Here is a 20,173-nt window from a genome sequence, read left to right as displayed (position 1 = left end):
TGATAAATATTTAGGTGACATTTGTTTATGTAATTATATATTTATATGTAAGAACTCAAGGCGAGTAATTACTCGTCAAGTGCTATATTTAGTTATATTTATATATTCCAGTATCTAAGCCATCTAAGTTGATGTTGTTATTTATTGATGTTTAATATAGTCTCTAGATTAATATATATACTGCTTAAAAAATTGATCGAACCTTTATTTATTTTAAAATAAGTTGCCGAATTCATGAAATTAGTATCTTCTTTGTTAATACAATTTAATATCAAATCTTAGTTCCAATTTTGAATGATATTTAATTTTGGTCGGATACAATGCTACTTATAATTTTGTAATAAATTTGTAAATTTCGCGTGTATTTTAATATACATTTTACGCGCATGTGTACACGCGCATACTCTAACATTTTAACTCGCTTTTTCGTTTATTACACGGCTCATAACACTACAAATAGAATTCTATCGTGAATTCCGGCACGAATTATTGCGTCTGAAGCGGGCTTTGTTCGTGAAATACAGGCGAAATATTGCCTCGATGAACGCGCTGCATACTTCACTCGTTTATCGCTCGTCAAAAGTGCGCTTTTGTGCAAATGATGGCGAAATGGAACGTCAGGCGACGTGACATTTCGCCAAACTGTAATAACGAGCCGCGTAATGTGATAGCGAAAAAGGAAAATCGCTAATTGCGATTAACGATAGCGCGCGGCGCCCGTGACCGCGTGTGAGCCCCGTGGCGCCGCGCACGCGCGCCCGCGAAACTTCCGTCGCCATATTGTTTTCGCGCGTTCGCGTGGTTTCGCGTCGCCGCCGGCACGCGAGCTTTCGAATCGCGGTTTCGGTTACATCAAAAAGCAGTGCTCGCGTGCGAATATAAACGTGGAGTGCGGCGAATAAAGTGTCGCGTGTAATGCGCTAAAGATCGTCCTAAAAGCGGTTAATCGGCGCGCGCGATAACGGGTAACGCGGGTAAACCGCGCCGTTTGTGCCAAAACGTTGCCGCGCGTCCGCGCTGTGTCCGCTCGGTCGAAATCGTGTGTTTGACACGTTCCGTCAATAACATAATCGGTTAATCGTTGCGTGCACACCTTTATACCGTTTTCTCGCTACACCGCGCACTGTGCAATCGGGTATTAAAAGTGCCGGCCGGCCCGTCGAACGGACGAATTAATTTAGGTATGTATACGCGCGAAATAATTGTAATTATATATAGGGTCTGAATTTCATATAGTCGCAAATTGTATGAATTCATAGTCTTCCAAAGTCTAAATGCAAAACTTGAAACGGACAATGTCGGTTTTCTGAGAAGTAAAAAGTTAACTACTTCTTAACGCGTTCACTGCCGATGCGGTATAATATGATGGAAAGACAGTAAAGACGTCTTATTTGCAGTGACAGATGTTACCTGGGAATGTTTTTTTTTAAATAAATGGTAGGAAAATTTAATCTTTTATATTTTCGTAAAACAACACATTTGTAAAGGCATTAATATATTAAATACTGCATTTTGACAATATAAAGGAAAAAAATTACCTATAATATTTAGCCGGCACTGAACATGTTAAATTACATATGTATGTATATAGCTAATACATAATGTTTAAATTTTAACAATGTTATTATTTTTATTAAATTTGTGAGAAGAGAATAATTAAAAATATGTAATTGTTTTATATAAAAGAATTCTCTTACGCGAGAGTCTAATAAAATATTTCTAATAAAAATAATATAGCAAAATATAAATAAAATATAATAATTTTCTTACAAGAATTTAATAAGAAACAACTTTTGCCATGATATTTTCGCCACATTTATTTTTTCATAAACTTTAATGTATAATAATTGCTTTGTCACAGCTATACTTTGGATCATGCAAAAAATAAGATATCTTGCAAATGTAGCTACATAATTTAAAAATCAAAATGATCTATAACATAAACTTTATATTTACATGTTTAGAAAAAAATGATATTGCATTTAACAGCAGACTAATTAAAAATAATTGTATTAACTCAATAATAGTATTCTCCCTTAAATTATTGGTCCTAAATGAAGATCGTGGTCCCTATTTGATGCATACTCACGCGTGCTCCATGGTGACTGTCTTGGCAAAGATACTTTTGGTGATTTCCCATTGTCTTCGAAGAGATAGCGATCGAATAAGAATTCAATATTTTTGGTCGGATTTGAACTCGGATCAGAAAAACAAACGCACAATTCTCGGCGTTACGTCGATCTATTGCAACAGTATATTAGAGAAATAACATTTTATTAGAACAAAAATTGTGACGTAATTGTTTCATTAATACTATCGAATTAACAAGATTATTAATTGGACTGCTGTTAACTATACCGTTTACCATTTTATATATTATTTTTTTTTTAAAGATATTCGGAAAAACTTGAAACAAAATAGTTACTTTTAACATAAGTATACAGTATATGATTACGGACGGTTTTCGTTTCCGCCACTTTTCAACGCGAAATAGCTCTCAGATTCAGCTCGTATCATTTAAAATTTTAATGACACGCGAGAGATGCAAAACTATCGTCGGAAACTTGTGGGATGCATGAATTTCACGAGAGCCAGAATCGACATGTCGATTTATCGTGTTTTAGCTTTGATGCACAATCCATTTCCGCGAATTGAAGATTTGAATGGTATCCGGTGTATTCGCGTACTTTTATCCCGCGTTTGACGGAAATTATGGGCAGCACGCACGCGAGATGTATGCACCGAGATGATCAATTATGCGCTACCCCGCGATTCCGGGGTGCTCGGTGCGTCCGCGGAATCCCGGTGAGTTTTACAAGGGTCGCCGAATGTACAATTTGGTATAAAGCCCGGTGAAGCTTTTGGTAATGAAAAACCGATTGCGACGAAATAGGCTCCGGGCTGCTGGTGACGTGTAATCGAGTCTTCTCTTCTGTCGCTTCGTCGTATCCACCCCCGGCCCCTTTTTGTCCTCCCCTTCGTCCTCTCGCCCTCCCCTCACCGCCCCGTTCATCTCATCCTCCCTCTGTCCCTTGATTTTCCCCCTGTACCATCCGTGCTTCTTCCTCCACCCGTGATTCCTCCTCCGGCTTCCATTAGCCGCCATACGTCGTCTGTACACAGAGATCCGTTTTGTCCTGCTTTCGCGTGACCTTTTATTTCAAACTACCGTATTCAAATTACCGCGGGCTATCTGGATATTCGATCCTTTGACCTTTTGTCGCCGGACGTTTAGAAGCGCTTTTAAACACCGGCCAGGATTTCCTCCGTCGTTTACCACTACCTAGATTGCGTTAAATACAGGACAAAGGATACTCACTTTTTTCTTAAATTATTAATTTCAGTTGTTTAATTATTTAATGGCGAGTATGTCTCTTGTGTATTACAACATCATTAATTTTCTTTTGAAACAATTTAACTTTTTTTGTTTTTAACATTCATACTTTTAGCATTTAACGTATATTCTTTAGTACGAAACCTTGAAATTTAACTTGAATGTAATGGAAAGTTGTTTTAATGAAAATGTTCTTTTTATTATTGTAAGTTTTGAAATACTAAAGTGAATTTTTTATTTTGTCGTTTTGGTAAAAATAAATTTCTTTTATTCTACTCTGAAGTTGTTTTAGTTTTTAGCGATCAGATATTGGAAGATGCATATATTGTGATAAATTTATTATTTTATGAATAGAAACATGGATGTGTTATGTTGGTTTGTTCGTCAATCATATTAAGGGGATATCAGAAGGCAATTAGATTTTAATTTTACTGATGATGATGGACTTAAGATCGCGAGGAGTTAAGTTTCCAAATATATTTGCTGTTCGGACAATTGACTTGGTTTGCGTCATATATCTCAAATATGTAAAATTAACTATATGTGACATCCGTAGGCGAGAGAGAGAGAGAGAGAGAGAGCGGCAATCGCGCTTTGTCTTCTCTCTCGTTCGTTAATTAGGGAATCCGAATCCGCAGTCTCTAAGGCGGAGGTTGCGTATAAATTCGGAAGTAGCGTTATCTCGTAACAAAGTCACGTGCCTAGCGTTCGAATGCAGTCGTGCGGCTAGCAATGGTTAGGAACTGTTTCCGTTTGTCTCCTGCATTCTATACTTATTTAAATATACGTCAAATTCATTATTCGTCATTATTAGCAATATAAGAAAATGTATATAACATAAGAACGACAACACGTAACTTTACGCAATCAAGGTTTATTTCAGTGAAATAATTACAAATGATAATTAATTTATACTTTCATGCGAATATTTCTAGAAAAACGATACGTATTTGATTATTTTAACACATTTATTATTAAAGGAGAATGATTAGAAATATCCACAAAATGTGTAACTAGTTTGACGCAAGCTTATATCCTTTACTACTTTTGGATTTGGTTAGGAATCTTACCGATCTGATTGCAGACCAACACGCTGCATTTTAATGGTAGCGCCTCCTTTTGCTTGTGCATACAAAAGCGTTGTGATTCCTTCATGGTTTCTCTTCGATATTTACTTCTTGTTAATAATTATCTTATTGATATTCCAAAATGATATTGATTCCGGACTACAAAAGAGATCGCAGTCTCCCACAATCAGTTTAATTTTATTCTGCTGCGGCAAATTGTGGATACGTATCGTAAATATGTTAAGTAGCGAGGTAAATGCATATCGAAACATCTAATTATATTACTTCATTTATACGGCATATTATAACATATTATGAATTATATTAAAGACCTTAAACTATAATAATGATAATATATGTAATAATAATATTAATATTAATAATAACAAAACAGAGATAGATATTGAAGTGTACGCTTCGTAACTATTTCATACTGCCGGCGACAGCTTTGCGAATAATTTAGTATACAGCGCAGCTACATGGTGAGGCGTTAATGACGCGACATCCGGCTGGAGAGTAATAGTCTGCCCGAATTAATTCTCTCGGCTGTGCTTTTAGTAAAGTGGATTTTATTGCCGTCTTGCATTCGCGGACAAAGTCGCCAAATTGTAGTTGCGTAACGGCGCCGTAGTTAAACATTGACCGTTTAACTAATCCTTGCCGCAGTTACGTCCCGCGCACGGTAACGTCCTACCTACACATACACACGCGCATATTCAAATATTTCTCAGTGCACGCCGGTATAATTTTGCACCGCGTATAACCATCGTCGATATTGCGGTTCCCGCAATCAAATTCACGTTCTGTTACATACACACGTTTACGAGTTAATTAAACAGAAATTTTTTTTATCGCGAAACGAATCCGCGAAATGACTCTAGGACAAGTTCGATAGTCTATCATCACGAATTATCAATATTGAAGTTTATGTTCAATTTTCCGACGTAGAAATTCCTAGCGTTTTTGATAACGAGTTTACCATTTTGGCCAAACCAAACGGCGAATTGTGAAATCCAACGTGGCTGCGACGTGTGTTGTCATTCGTGCCATTTGCACGAATTTTGCCATCTAAAATGGATTTCGTCATTCATATGGGGAATTTATGGAATAAAATTCGCGTAGATGGTTTTACAGTTTATGAAATTTTTGATTGCAACGTTATCCCATCGATTATCTCGTTGTCAGCATCGCCTATACTGCGTTACCCGGCGCCTTGTATATTTTTTAATTTTCGAATTAATTTCTTTATCGTTCTTTTATCGTCGGGAACACAATCGATATAATATTTTGCAATAAACTATCTCGGCTGTAAATGACGGGCAAAAATATTTTTCTTCTTTCGTGAACACACCAACAAATGCAAATATTAATGAATATTGTCGGTGGCAGATTTCTTGAAACGGAGTCGTCTGATTTTCAGAGAAGCAGGACGATTTCAACCAATGTAGATTTAATGTCGCTCACGACGTAGAACTGATAGGCGTCTATTGAATATAGAGGTTGTATCGGCAGTCCGCGCCGATACTTCATGCGGGCGTTATTGAAATATCGCTGCGAGAAGAAATATCGCGCGCGTTCTAAATCTTCCTATCAATTAAGCGTGATGAGATTGCTAGTTACAAAACCGATCTTTGCCGGTTTTGATACATCGCGGACTATTATTTAATAAAATCTTTCAATATCTGTTAACCGATTAATTATTTAAATCAGCTTTGAAAAGTGAAATACGCGATAAATTTTTGACAGATTGTTGACGATGATTAATATATCGTTTTGTCGCATTCAGCGATGCATTTTGTGTTAAAAATGCAACGACTAAAATGTTTTTTTATTACGGGAAATAATCGTGCGGAACAATTTACTTCCGAGAGACCGAAAATCGAGGACACGTTACTGTTCCATTTAAGCCAATAGGAATTACCAATACGATTTTACACTTTATGATTAATTAAACAAATTAAATTATTAGTAGGGTATTATGCACTCACTTCCCTGATGCTGACAGGAAAGAATGTAACTTGTCATATGCAGCATGTAACATACAATAACGTATTAGGAATTGGAGTATAAAATACATGATCATCGACGCTATTGAAATTCCTTTATTTATTCTTGGATGTAATTACATTGGATAGTAATACATTTTTCATGCAGAAAATTTATTTGCAATATTTATTACTTAAATTTTTTTTAAGAAATTTGGAATTTTTTGAAAAGCTCTAACTATTACCGCAATAACTCAAAAATTATATTACTTGCTATTATTGCAAATTATTATAATAATCCTTAATTAAAAATTATTATTTGTGCATAACAAAAAATTTTAAATTAATTATGCTTTTAAATCTCTAATTTATTTATTAGCCAGAATTTTCAAATGTATCTGTAAAAATTTTAGAGGAAAATCAAAATTTCATCAATTAAATTGAAATTTGAAATTCTGAAGATGGAATGTCTAGCTTCAGGGAGATCAAATACGCATAGCATATTTACTGCTGGCATATGGCAGAGCAAGATCACTTATGGAATGAAAAGAAATTGCTTTCCGTCACTATATGAGATCAACTTCTCTCTTACATGCTTTATGTGGTACGTGCAGCAAGCAAATAGCGATGCACGGCAGCCATAATACCGTTTCCGCGAGATTAAATTTAGCCGAACGGGCAATCTTTATGCGTTTGCTAGAAACCATTTGCGTGCGTGTCACGTATACGTTGTGCAACAATTTTTAATTGCCCATCAGCGGGAATTTCGTTAAATTTTTAAGATAAACGATAGTCTATTTGATCGATGCATTTTTTATTTTTGAATAAATGTTGCATTATAAATCGTTATATCGAAAAGAATTGTGTTAAGAAAAATTGACAAAATGAACGTAATAATTTGTCGATTATATCCTGTTCTTTTTAAAATATCGTAAAATTTGTGACGAATTCGAAGAACATGCAAATCTGTGGAAGCGCTTTCAATCGAGAACAACTCAAATAAATTTTGCATTTGAGGATAGTCGTGTTTTATCATGCCATTCTGTTAATAATTAAATAAAACGTCACACATGTTTTCTATTATCGCAATAAAATTAAATTCTTTAATTGTTTATCACGTATGTTTTCTGCCTGCTTAGGTATATCGTCACAACACCGTTTAGCTCTTCTTGATTAACGTACGTTCGAGTTGCATGTTAATCCATATAAGAAATGTATGGAGTTTGCATGCAGATGCGAGTGGTGTGCACAAATATCTTGTTTTGTTTATGGTAGTTACTTATCGCTTTCATTACAAACGTATAAGCTTTTAAAATGCGCTAGATGAAAACAATTAAAAAATATCATTGCGAAATTTAATCTTGATGACGCATGTAAAGCGTGTGGGTCTCTCTCTCTCTCTCTCTCTCTCTCTCTTACACGATTGATTTACGTGCCGATTTTACGATTTCCTACGGACGCGATAGAAATCGAGCATGGCAAAAAATGAGTGGCCGTTTAAAAAGGTAGGCAACGCGACATTGATTCATGATGTAATCTATGAAAGATTTGTTATATGCAATAGGAGAATAAATCAATATTGCGGTGACATTGTGCTCTCTAGTGTAAATAAATCTCGGGCAGAACGCTTGCAGATATTTTGTGTAGTACAAGAAAATTTTATTCTAAGCAGTTAATTTTATTTAATTTAATTTAGTTTAATCTGTCATGCTATTTAAATATAGAAAATGTAAAAATTATATTCTAGCAGTAGCTAGATTGTAAATTAAATCACCGGTAAAACCAATGTTACTTCTGTATATTCTACTATTAATTAATAATAAATTCGTTCCAAATACTCTAGACGTTAACAGAACGTTTAACAGAAATATAATTAATTAATTAAATCAAATTAAATTATTTTAGAAGAAATGTATTATTTAAAATTTTTATTTCTTTCTTATAAAAAAGTTTATAGTACTAATTATAGAAAGAAAAATTCATTATTACATATATCATTTTTTTTATTAATGCTTTTATTAATTGAATATTTTAATGCTACAGTTTTTTATATTCAAAGTATTTTCCAAGTTCTTTTTAATGTGACTAATAAATTATATTATATCTTAATTCTAAAAATATTTTCGTTTTATTGTATTATATTAATATTACATTGTTTTAAGTATCGGATATTATATTATCATTTTCTTACTAATCACTCACAATTCATGTGCTATGTGAGTAAAAAAAAAAACATTTATACGAACGCTGTCCGTAGATTATTGGAGCACCGTGACAGAGTAATATCCGCTCGCTGCCGAGAGCACTTAGCCAGACCGATCCAGCGCTGTTTATCGGATGCTTCAAAAGCAAATCCGCGACAAAAATAGTCAGTCCGATCGGTTACGTAAAACTGAAACGTGTATCGAGAAACGTACTCTGTACTAAAGAGAGGAAAAGTTCTCGTCAATATCGCGTCGGATGATCAAAGTATGTATCTATGTAATCTATGCGATATACGTACGTATCGCGAAGTTGTCGAAGATCAAGATTATCATTTGAAAATCGTGGAGTGATTTTTGTCAAGTGAGCTTAAAGACTTCGTTATATTGAATGTGATTCATGCATTTATCAGTATCTAGTACATTATGATTATTTCGCGATGAAATTAATTGAATAGTAAGAAAAACCATGGATGAATAATTGCTATTTTATGAAATAAATAATCCTGGAGCATTGTGCATTTCTTTTATTGCTTTCTGTTTCTATCTTTTTTTATTTGAAAATTTACAATTTATCTATATATGTAAAAATATAATTTTTAATTTTCAATAAAATCTTTATTAAGTTGAGAAATATTTTAAGAAATATTAACTTTTATATCATATTTTTGACATGACATAGCATACTAAAATATTCGATTAATATTTTCTTTTGTTGTAATAATTATTAAATATTGCGAAAGAAATAATTATATGCATTGAACTTCGCGTAAAATAATTGATATATGATATTTTAATGTTATGAGCGTTTCGAAAATCGTAACCTTTTTATCGTGTTAATTTATGTTAATCAATGTATTTATTTCATCCTATTACTAAACCTCAAGTACGAAGCACTCTAGTATTCTGCTCTATCGATTTTCTCTTATGTACTCTATACGGAATCGCCTAGCTTATCAATGATAAGACGATCGTATTGAGTAAATAACAGTATGCAGCTTGGAGTGTGCGTTGACGAGGATGGGGATAGGTATGATCGCTCTGATGGTGTTTTGGAGATTCGATTACATGGTGTTTGTATCCAGATGTCGTAGTAGAAGGGATAGCAATTGTGCTTTAATATAAGCCGAGACAACATGCTTTGCTGAAATATTTATGCGCAACTCATATTTTTATCCATTCATATAAGGAGAATAATTCTCAAGGACCTGTCATTGAAGTTGTTAAAACTGAATATATATTTTTAGGACGCGTTCCATGCAATGCGATTGACATTCATCAAATTCTTTACGATTTTATAACAGAAGAAATAATACAACGATGTAGAATATAGTAATATAAAATAATATATATAATATACTCCTCTCATTTTGAAAATATTATTAATCAATCTTAGTCCGTTTTTGCTCCAATAACAGAATTTTTTCAATAAAGAATATCATGATGGCGCTATTTTTTTGCGAACACTCTTAATCGATTAGGAGAAAAATAGATGAAAGTTTTACTTTTGCGCCATTCTGTTATAACAAAGAAACTTGAAAGAAAATGATAAAAATTGATTTACAAAAAACTTTATCGTAATCTAGCATTTTATTTTTTCAAAAGATATGTTACCGTTTTCTATGATTTTTTTTTGTATTTACTGTTAAAAGTAAATTTAAAATTCGATCGATAAGAATTCTGATCGTAATTTATTATTCTTTATTATTTTGTTGGAATTTATCGAGAGTAAATGATTGATGTTAAATCGGTGATATCGAATTAATGTGATATTGAATTAATATCGCGACCAGTGTCGGCTAAACACTGACGTGCAATGTTAGACCGAAAGTCGGGAATTTGTGACCAATGTTGGCTGTGGACGCAGCCAACTATAAAATTGTACCTACAAAGAAACTGATAAGGATTGTAAATTAATTGTAAATATATAATCCTTTTTTTATTATTACTTTATTAACGATTTAAATCAATTTCTATCATTTTCTTTCAATTTTTTTTTTAACAGAGCATACGAATCGGGACTTTACCATATATGTTAAGTGCCAGGTGACGTCGCCGGCCGTTTTGTCTACAGAGAAACACGACAAGTCGAGAAAATCCGAAGGGGAGTCTTACCCGATCCTGGTAAGTTTCTTTCCTAGCGCTGGTTCCTGCAAAAGAACGAATGTTGCGCAACGTGGCAAGAGGGTGCAAGAGAGGCAGCAGCCTTGGCCCGCGCGTGGCTTGTGAAATTATTTCCTCCGCGAAAACTGAGAAACTTTTATCCAATATCCGCGGCAGCATCTGGCATCAAACGGCTCAGTGCGCATGTCTCTATGGGGTTTCGGAAAATGTTCACTAGCACTAAGTAAGAGAGAGAGAGAGAGAGAGAGAGAGAGAGAGAGAGAGAGAGAGAGAGAAGGGTCAAGAGAGAGCCAACGGTAAACTGCATACCCCATTGGCTTCTAATTGAATCTTACGGTATCCAGGCGGGTTCTGACACTTTGGCACGCAACGTAAAAGACCACTTCGTACTTTGGAGCGAGTCTGTGAATTAACTTATCGACAATTACTATAGGCACTTTTCTGGAAGTTTATCCATCAGAATATATGGGAAGATAAAATGATTAAAAGGACGGTCCGTCGTGAAATTCGCGATAGTGAAATATGATCGCAAATAAAGCATTTATATTCTTTAAAAACATATTCGATTTAAATTCTTTATAGCCGTGTAACAATGTATAAAATGTTAATATTTAACATTATAAATTTTATATTTTTTCACGCGCTAGCACTCGTAAGGATAACAGGTTATGAAAGTGCGACTAGATTTTCGCTTGCGAGAGAAGTGCGACGTAGAAACCGTATTTGATTTGAAACGAGAGGAAAGTAATTATTTCTGGATTTGATATCTCTTGCGTCATTCGAAATATTGGAAACAAAAGTGAAGGTGATCTTCTTCCACCGTTACTCCGGTGGAATATATATATATATATATTTTCTGTCTGATAATAGATTTTTCCCTTTACATGCAACGATACATATATGCCCGAATATGCCGACCTAGTTCGGCTTGCGGAATTGCTGGCTCGCTCGCAGTGTAGGCAGTCGATTTATCGTTTGATTAAAAAAAAAGTTAACCGAACTTTCTGATAGCTTTGATGCAACTGAATGGTCAATTTGTTTGATTTCCATTGTCGATACGTAGTTACTATATTTATCGTTATGCATTGTAGTTTTGCATACTTAGCGATATTTAGCTGTGATTACATTTACGAACTTTCGTAAAAATGTGCTATTATACAACTTCATATATCCCATTAGGAGGGTTTCTGAAATTCAGAATTCCAGAAAAGATTTAATAAAATTTTCGAGATTCTGTCATCGTAAAAATAGTAAGAGCTCACGTCGATCGTTCGCTGAAGTACACGATGCGTGTAGCAATAATTTTGTTTATAGCACGATGGACTCGTCTTTTTACGACATCGAGAATTATCGTCAATTTTTGCAATAATTCCGTGCGAAAATCTTTTATAATGTACTTATATTGCACATATCACGAAGAGTGATACCATTTCAAATTTTTACTGTCACTTCGTACTAGCTTATAGAGGAATAATGGCGGCACTGCATTAAATTTCACTGCCGTAGAAAATAGTGGGGATCAAATGAAATAGCGCTTTTGTCGTGCATCTTAATTGGCTCCTCGTTCCTAACGAGGTGGATTTAATTTATGTCGCAAGGAAACGAACAGAACAATGCCTCAGATGCGTAATAACACTCTGCTATAGTTGCACTTGCAGTTACGTTTCTCACGGCAGATAATATCTAATATAAATAGACTTTTAAAGTAGCATGAGATACATATACAAAGGAACTTTCTAGTTAAAACATAATATAAAATTCAGTTAATCTTTTAGCCGACATCGGTGCAAGCTTACGAATTTAACATGCATATTAAGGCGCACGCAATAGGACGGCCGCTTTAAGCTCTTAAGTTTTTCCGCATACTAGCAGCCGCAATCTGCAGACGAAGGGATCTTTTTGCTGCAACGCCCTTAACAGCAAACGACAAAAAAGGTCTATTCGTATTGCGTAATAATATTGCACCCGCCTCACTTCTCGCCATTGGCCCTATCCCTTTTGTCCCTCGATGAAACTGCGGTAGCCCCAAGGCTACGAGACACAATGAAGCTTTATTTCTTCTTCATATATATATATATATATATATATATATATATATATATGAAGAGAAGCTACGCGCGAGCTTTATTAGCTCGTCATGTATTTTGGTGCGTCGCCCTTCGTCAACCCACTTTAGTGGCGAGTCAGGAAGGGCGAGGGATCGTTCTTTCTTCTTTTTTTTCATATAAAACAAAAATTGCAGCGCCGATTTTTATTCCACGGTAGTCGTCCGCGCACGGGGATGAACAAAAAAACAATATTGTATTGTTACCAAAGCGAACGTAGCTGGCTCTACGGATACATGTATGTCGCTAAAATAGCATTTCCTCAGTTTCAAAAGAATGAGTTATTGTCGGAAATGATTATAGTCAACATTTGCATATATATATATATATATATATGTATATAGAGTATAATATATATATAATATATATATGTAATAGTATAACATATGAGTATAATATACATATATGTATATATGTATATATGTATGGTACACATTATTAGATAATTATTATTAGATTATTATTAAATAATAAAAACAATGTTTTTTTATTGAAATCAGTCAATGATTCTCCTATAGATTCTTTGATTATTTTTTTTTATAGATTAAGACATCACTGATGCTGGTCGCTTTGCTTTTAAGTATATTTTAATTTTATTTGAAACAGTTACAATGAGCAATATTATTTTAAAGATTGTTTAAGGATGAACACTTTTATTTAAAAAACTCTAGTGTTATTCTATTGTTTAATTAATATTTACCTTAGTGTAACTGAGATTAGTTCAGTGGCCTGCTTATATATGATTCCAGTTCCTCTCTGCGCGATTCACCCTATAGTCAAATCCTATCTATTTCACAAGCTTCTCATCTCGAATATACGTGGATAGGATTTGGGGTTGTCGTCCTATCACTTGGCCGAATCCTTCGAGCTAGTTACACAGAGAGAAACGGGATATATATATGCCGAATACGTCCTGTGTGCGTGTGTGCGCAATGCCTACCAATGCTGGAATTTGCCATCCGTTGCTATCTATGCTGCTTCAATATGTGCAGTGTATTGATTATATACTGTATCGAAGACGCGTAAATAGCAAAACTCGTTAATTTAACGAGTAGATATAGAGAAGCTTTTTCGATAATTCGTTTTTCCGTGCACTTGTTGCATTCATCGAAATTGATTCGCAATCGCGAAGACTATAATCCCGGCGTATTTCCAGCAGAAGTATCTGATTCGCCCGCGTCATGATACCTGTCGATTATTTCTCATATATATATATATATACAATATACTCGAGAATTCTTCGATAAAGAGCCGGATAAGTAAGGCAACGGCGAAACCGAGGACGCCGTTTCAAGTCCTGTCGCACGGATAGAAGTCGTAAAGGTACAAAGAATGGAGAAACAGAGCTAGCTAGGACAAAGTAAGAGGGTGAAGATGGGGCGAAGGGCCGAGAGAAGGAGCCGAGATAAATGTGGAAGCGAGTTCGCCGTAAAACCGGTCGAGAAATAAAAAGGTCGTTCCTCGGCTCGTGGCCCAGATCGTTTCGCAATGGGGATTACCTACGGCATGTCATATAAAATGGCCGAAGCCATCCCTCACGCGTATTTCCAACGTACCATGGAATCGCCCCTTACGTCGAGGAACGGGAGAAAGATGTGACTCTCCGCTTGTTTTAACTCTCCGGCGGCATTGTCTAATGTTACGACTAAACGTCGTAATAAAGATATCATCGACGGCGCTGTTTAATTTAGCACGCGCGCGGGACGTTTACAAATTTACTCGATCGCGTACACTCTATCAATTAATTGGAGAAATGAATAATAATTGTCGACACTAATCAGGAATACCTTCCATGGCTGTTATTCTCGTTAATTACGTAATTAGATTTTTATTGGAGGGAAGAGGGGAAGAGCGGGAGTTTGCCGTGCGCGTATGTATGTACATTTTATTGAAATCGAAGCAATTTAGTATATCAATTGCGACAATGTAATCAGTGGTGTATTTACTAATAACGTTATGATAAAACAGTTATTAATGCAATTACTAATTAATATCTAGTAATAGCGGACACTCTGCTTTGTACATATATGAGAGAGTTGAAGATATACAAATGTTATACATATAGCTGAATTTTGTCTAATTTTCTTCAACTAAAAAATTTTTTTTGTAAAATTCAGATACTTGTGTATACCGTATATGCAAGATACAACAATTTTATCTATTTAATAAATACAGAAGAAAGTTAAATTTACAAATTTTCACTTTATCGAAATAATAAAGGGGCCATGTAAGTAAAGCGTTCTTTTTAATACTCATCCAATGAAATTTATTCTTCCTGAAGAATTAAAATTATTCATTAAATGCATTCTTAAATTAGGCATTTGTCATTATTTGAAGTCTATTCATTAGCTTGCATTTAGTAATTTAGTTTACGTAATTCACACTAATTTGATAAACAAGCCTTTCTTAGATATCAAAAGCGGTAACACTATAAGGCAGGATACACCGGGACGTAAACGCGAACTATTGCTTTCCAGATTAGGCTTGGATGCACGTTCACCTCCTTAGTGTCAAACTACCTAATCTAATGCAGCGGCGGTTTCCTTAGAGGATTCATGAAACTGAAGTTCACCTTGCTGCTGCGGTAATTATTGCCTGCGGCAATATAAAGCAAAGCACGTATTGTTACGGTTATAGACTGCGCCCGTGCATATTAGCCGTGACGTATCGCGGAAGTCGTGGTGATACGGCGCCTTCTAAGTTTGAAAGCATTTCGCTGTTTTGTGCAATTTAATGTCATTAATGCGCAGATGATATATGAGTCACTCATGAATCAACGATCACCGAAGGCCCAGTACTCTCGAAACATTTAAATCAATCGTATCACATATGTATCGAAATTGCGTGGATTTAATATCGGCGTCGTTATCGACGTACAGTTACGTTATTATTTTATATCGCAACTAAATAGGCCATAATAACTGGTTAATATAAATAATCATGTCATAAATATCTATTTTTTTATTTTAATCCGGAGGATTTTTTCTTAATGCAATCTTCTGCATATATTTGAAACTATTTATATTTTACGGATTGTTTCAGATTATTTCCTGGCGATCTTTCAACTAGACTTCCAAGTCCGGTGCTTTATTGGAGGTGTAAAATGACAATTCGACACACTTGATCGCAACTTGGGCGTGCGGTGAGTCCCCTACAATCTTTTTCGTAATCTTTAGCGGATTGTTCTGCCACCATTGCAGGCCGTAAAACGTTAGGTGCAATGACGAATAGCGTTGCGTTTCATGGTGTGCTACGTTTAGCAGACTGTAAATTACGACTTTATCCTGAAATTTTTATAGTTGCGGCTGAAACCCTATAAATATTCTTTTATTACGGTTCTATGTGTGTAACACACGAGAGGTACTTCTTTGATTTGTTTGATTGTTCTTACTGCCTTTTTCGATATCTGGCAAAAATCATGTAACAACAAATAGCCAATTATAAATTTTACGAAATGGAGATTGGAGATTTTATTATTACGTAAATGTATAAATTTATTCAAAATTTCGACAACTAAACGCTGTCTGGTAATAAATATTCAAGCATAATTAAATTAAATAACAAAAGGGAATTAAATAATAAGAATCTTTACATAACAAGTAACATGTCTATTTAAATAAATTACAAGCAAAATTATTTCCGTTAATATGCATAAATTATTATTATTGCTGAATAAATTTTTTGGGTAATATATAATTGAATTTTTCTACCTAAATGTTACATGAATCTAATTGCATTTAGAGATAAAGATGGTATCTATGATAAACTGCCGTCAATTTATCTTGCACTGGATGATCAATATTGGTTTTGTACTTGTAATACTTCCTAATGCGCGTGTCAACGTTTACAAATGATGGCACGTTACTATTGGTAGTGAATTTATCGTGCAGTAATTTATAATTGTGTTTCGAGTAAAACGTCCGCATGCCGGAACGATTGTAAATATTGCTTTACGAATATAATGAATTATTCTCTTGAGTATATTATGGATATTAAAAATTATGACAATAAAATCGCATTGTTAAATTTAATAAAGCAGAAATACACACTTTCTAGTGTGTAAAGTAATCTTCACAAACCTCTTTACATTAACAATAAGCCAAGTTGTTACATATTTATATCTTGTTTCTATATATAACATCTCGTTTCATTAAATCGAGAATCTTATATCATAAAATCGATTATTTGAGCGCGTTTCAGTAAATGCAAGAGATAAATTAAATTTTGAGGAGTATATAATTGGAATATTTTGTTATAAATATAATATAAACTGCAATTGCAATTGGTGTCAAAGAATGCTTTATTTTAACGACTGGGTTGCTGATCCACAATGTGCTTAACGTAAACATTCAATATTTTCCGCGAATGCTGACGGTGAAGCTAACGCGTCCTTCCATCGAGCGATACGATAAGCGTCGGATAAGTGGCGCTCTCCGTAGAAGCTTCGAAATTAATTCCAAGCAAGAAGCCCTTCGTCGTTGCTCGTCCTTACCCCACTCGCCCACAGCCTTCCGCAAACACACGAGAGCGGTCTGACGGATATAGCCCGGGCTAAACTAACCTAGTCTAACCCGACCGAACGCAAAGCACCGGGGTTGTCCTCTCGCCCGCGTGCAAGGTGCAGCCTACTGTCTATCTGAAGCTGCCACGAACCATCAGGAACGAGATATCAGCCAGGGAACAATTCCAATCAATTTGAGGCGGATGTATTCGTCCGACCCCCAACCCCTTCCGACCTCCCCCTCGCGCTGGTTGCTCGTGAACCGGCCGATATGACGAGAGTACATCCAAGAGCCCCCGCAAGGTATACATACTGTATACATATAATCGACCACGAATCGAGATGCCATTGGAACAATCGGATTTGTCGTTGGTCGCGCGGCCTTGTGGAAGATCCCCCGGATAGTTAACTGTTTTGTTGACCGCAAAAGTATTAGGTAGATATATGTATAAACCACGGTAAGTTGGAAAACTGCCGGATTGGAAACTTTGGTGGGACTTTGAGAGCTTTCGTATTCAAAGACGGTTGGCCCAGACGAGATTCTGATATTTTATATTTTCAGTCCAAAATATTGCCTATTTGGTTATCCCATTTCGCATTTCGTTGTTGACCTTAATTACTTCTGATATCTCGCATTTCCGATTATTTTTGTTAAATTATTTCGATTCTGCCGTTTTTCACTGACTGAAACAATGATATCTCTTTGGTGATTCTAATTTTATAAACCTATTTAGCAGGAATTAAGTTCTTCTATTGACTATTCTTGTATTACGGTTATGAATATAAATTAATAATTCGATTGTAAAACTTCCACGACGTTATTTGCATTCTAATCGTAAACTGGAGTAACGATAGAAAATAAAGTTCGTTATAGCTGCTATACTCTGTAGGAAAGCTCTTGCTGTCAATGACCAAGTATTATTTGAATCATTTGTTCGCTTCGGCGTCGTTCGAACGAGGCGCCGGTCGGTGGCCGGTGTCATCGAGAGTGGATACTTGCGAAGCAGACGATATGCGTATGCACGCTCGTAAATCACGATGTTTAACATCCATCTAGTTGGTGCCATTAAAGTAGTCGCTACGTATAGCCGGGCGATAAAATATTTACGTCTCCCATCGCGGAGCCGTGGAGCTGTCGCGGCGGGCTTCGAATTGGCTTTGAAATTGGCGTTCGATCCACCGAGATCCGCGAAAAGTTAGTGCTGTTTGCGAGGCCACGGGCGCGTAGCCCTGTATTTTGATGTGTTCGCGCCGATGCACGCGCGCACACACGTGCACCGAATGGAATGTTCGCAATAGCGCGATGCTGGCATTGAAGTTTTCATGCTCCAACGACTTTTTCCGGGGCCGCGAAACCTTGTATACGATCCGGCTGTATGCGGTACGATAGCCCCGCGTGCGGCATACCAGTACGAAGACGGTCTTTAATTCAAGGAAGCACGTGCCCGGTGTAAAGCTCGAGACCATTACGTAGCTCGAGGCACGTGAACCAGAAGAGGGTAAGGAGGGATTGTAGCGTGGCACTTCGTACAGAGTAAAATTGCAGCGACCACAACGACGACGACGACGACGACGACGACGACGACGACGACGAAGACGACGAGGACGACGAGGACGACGAGGAGGAAGGTGGGCAACGGCGATGGTGTTCTCGGTCTCGATCCGATCAGACGATGGTATGACTTCGATTTTCGATACTCCGAAAGTATCTTCTTTGTGTGCCGCGACGAGATAGAAGCGGACTGTGAATTTACAAATATACGAGTGGTAGCGAGTAAGAAGAAAGGATTACGGGTCAACCGGGAACAGAAGGTCTCGGGGGAGATACCGGAGAGGGACGTTAGGTATATAAGCCAAGAGAGGACTTAAATAATCAATCGCCTCCACGAAGGCTGTAGGTAAAAGCCTATAGCGCCAGTCCTTGGGCGAAGTGTTTGCGCACCCTTCGTTTCTATCTTTCCTCCGCGTCTTCTTCCTTCAAGATCGTCCCTCTTCCTGCTCTTTAATACGACTCGCTTTCTCTATCTCAACCCAACACCTTCCACTAGACGCTTTCTCGCCGCGTTCACATTCTACTTTAGAAGAAGCTGGGCGCACACAAAGAGACTTCGAAGTTGAGTTTTATGGCCGGGAAGGTCGACTTACTTGGTTTATGAGAGTGACCGTACCACTGTCCTTCCGTGAATTCTACTCGATCGTCGTGGCCGATAGGACCCACGAAAGATGAGGACCCAGTTTCTTAATGCTTTAGCAGTTTTATTGAATTTTCTTCGAAATGCAAGTTTAATAATCCGGTTCTCGTTCGTGCTCGCGTCTGCTTCTTCTCTTTGAACATGAAAATCTTTACGAGCTAAGAAAATTCGATATTTGCTTTTTACATTAATAAGCGAGGTGCTGTTTTCGTGTTTATCGCTATCGTAATTATTAATACTACAAGGTTGACATAATATCTTATTTTTAAAATAGATATACATTTTTATATTATATTTCTTTCGAATTTATGTAAATTATAATTTATTAAAAAATTATTAATCTTAATTATATTGAATTTTATGATAAAAACATAAAATTCGTGCAATGAGCGTTTTTATTTCTTATTTATGAAATATCTTGTTAGATTTATATAGCTTAAGAAATTTCACTGGAAAATGTTTGAGGGTGAGCCTTTAAGATCTGCTTAATGCCTGGCGAACGCGGTTGTTTTTATTCGCAATTAGGAATACCAGCAGTGGAGATGCTACAAGGCAGTAAATGCCATTCGTGTTATGCCAGTGTTGGACACGGTTTTAAACCGGTGATTAGAGATTTCAATTCGTGCCCTGCGTTCGCGCCATTCGTTAGGAACGAAATTAACGC

General features: G+C 36.0%; 1 pseudogene; it reads left to right on the top strand.

Moving 5' to 3' along the window:
• The first annotated feature begins 807 nt into the window (after positions 1–807).
• LOC105455941 overlaps positions 808–20,173 on the top strand; it is a 43,255-nt pseudogene continuing 23,889 nt past the window's right edge.

Source organism: Wasmannia auropunctata, unplaced genomic scaffold, assembly GCF_000956235.1.
Source record: "Wasmannia auropunctata unplaced genomic scaffold, wasmannia.A_1.0 LD335828.1, whole genome shotgun sequence".
Taxonomy (NCBI): domain Eukaryota; kingdom Metazoa; phylum Arthropoda; class Insecta; order Hymenoptera; family Formicidae; genus Wasmannia; species Wasmannia auropunctata.
Note: the sequence above shows the minus strand (reverse complement) of the source record. Positions and strands in the feature narration are given on the sequence as shown.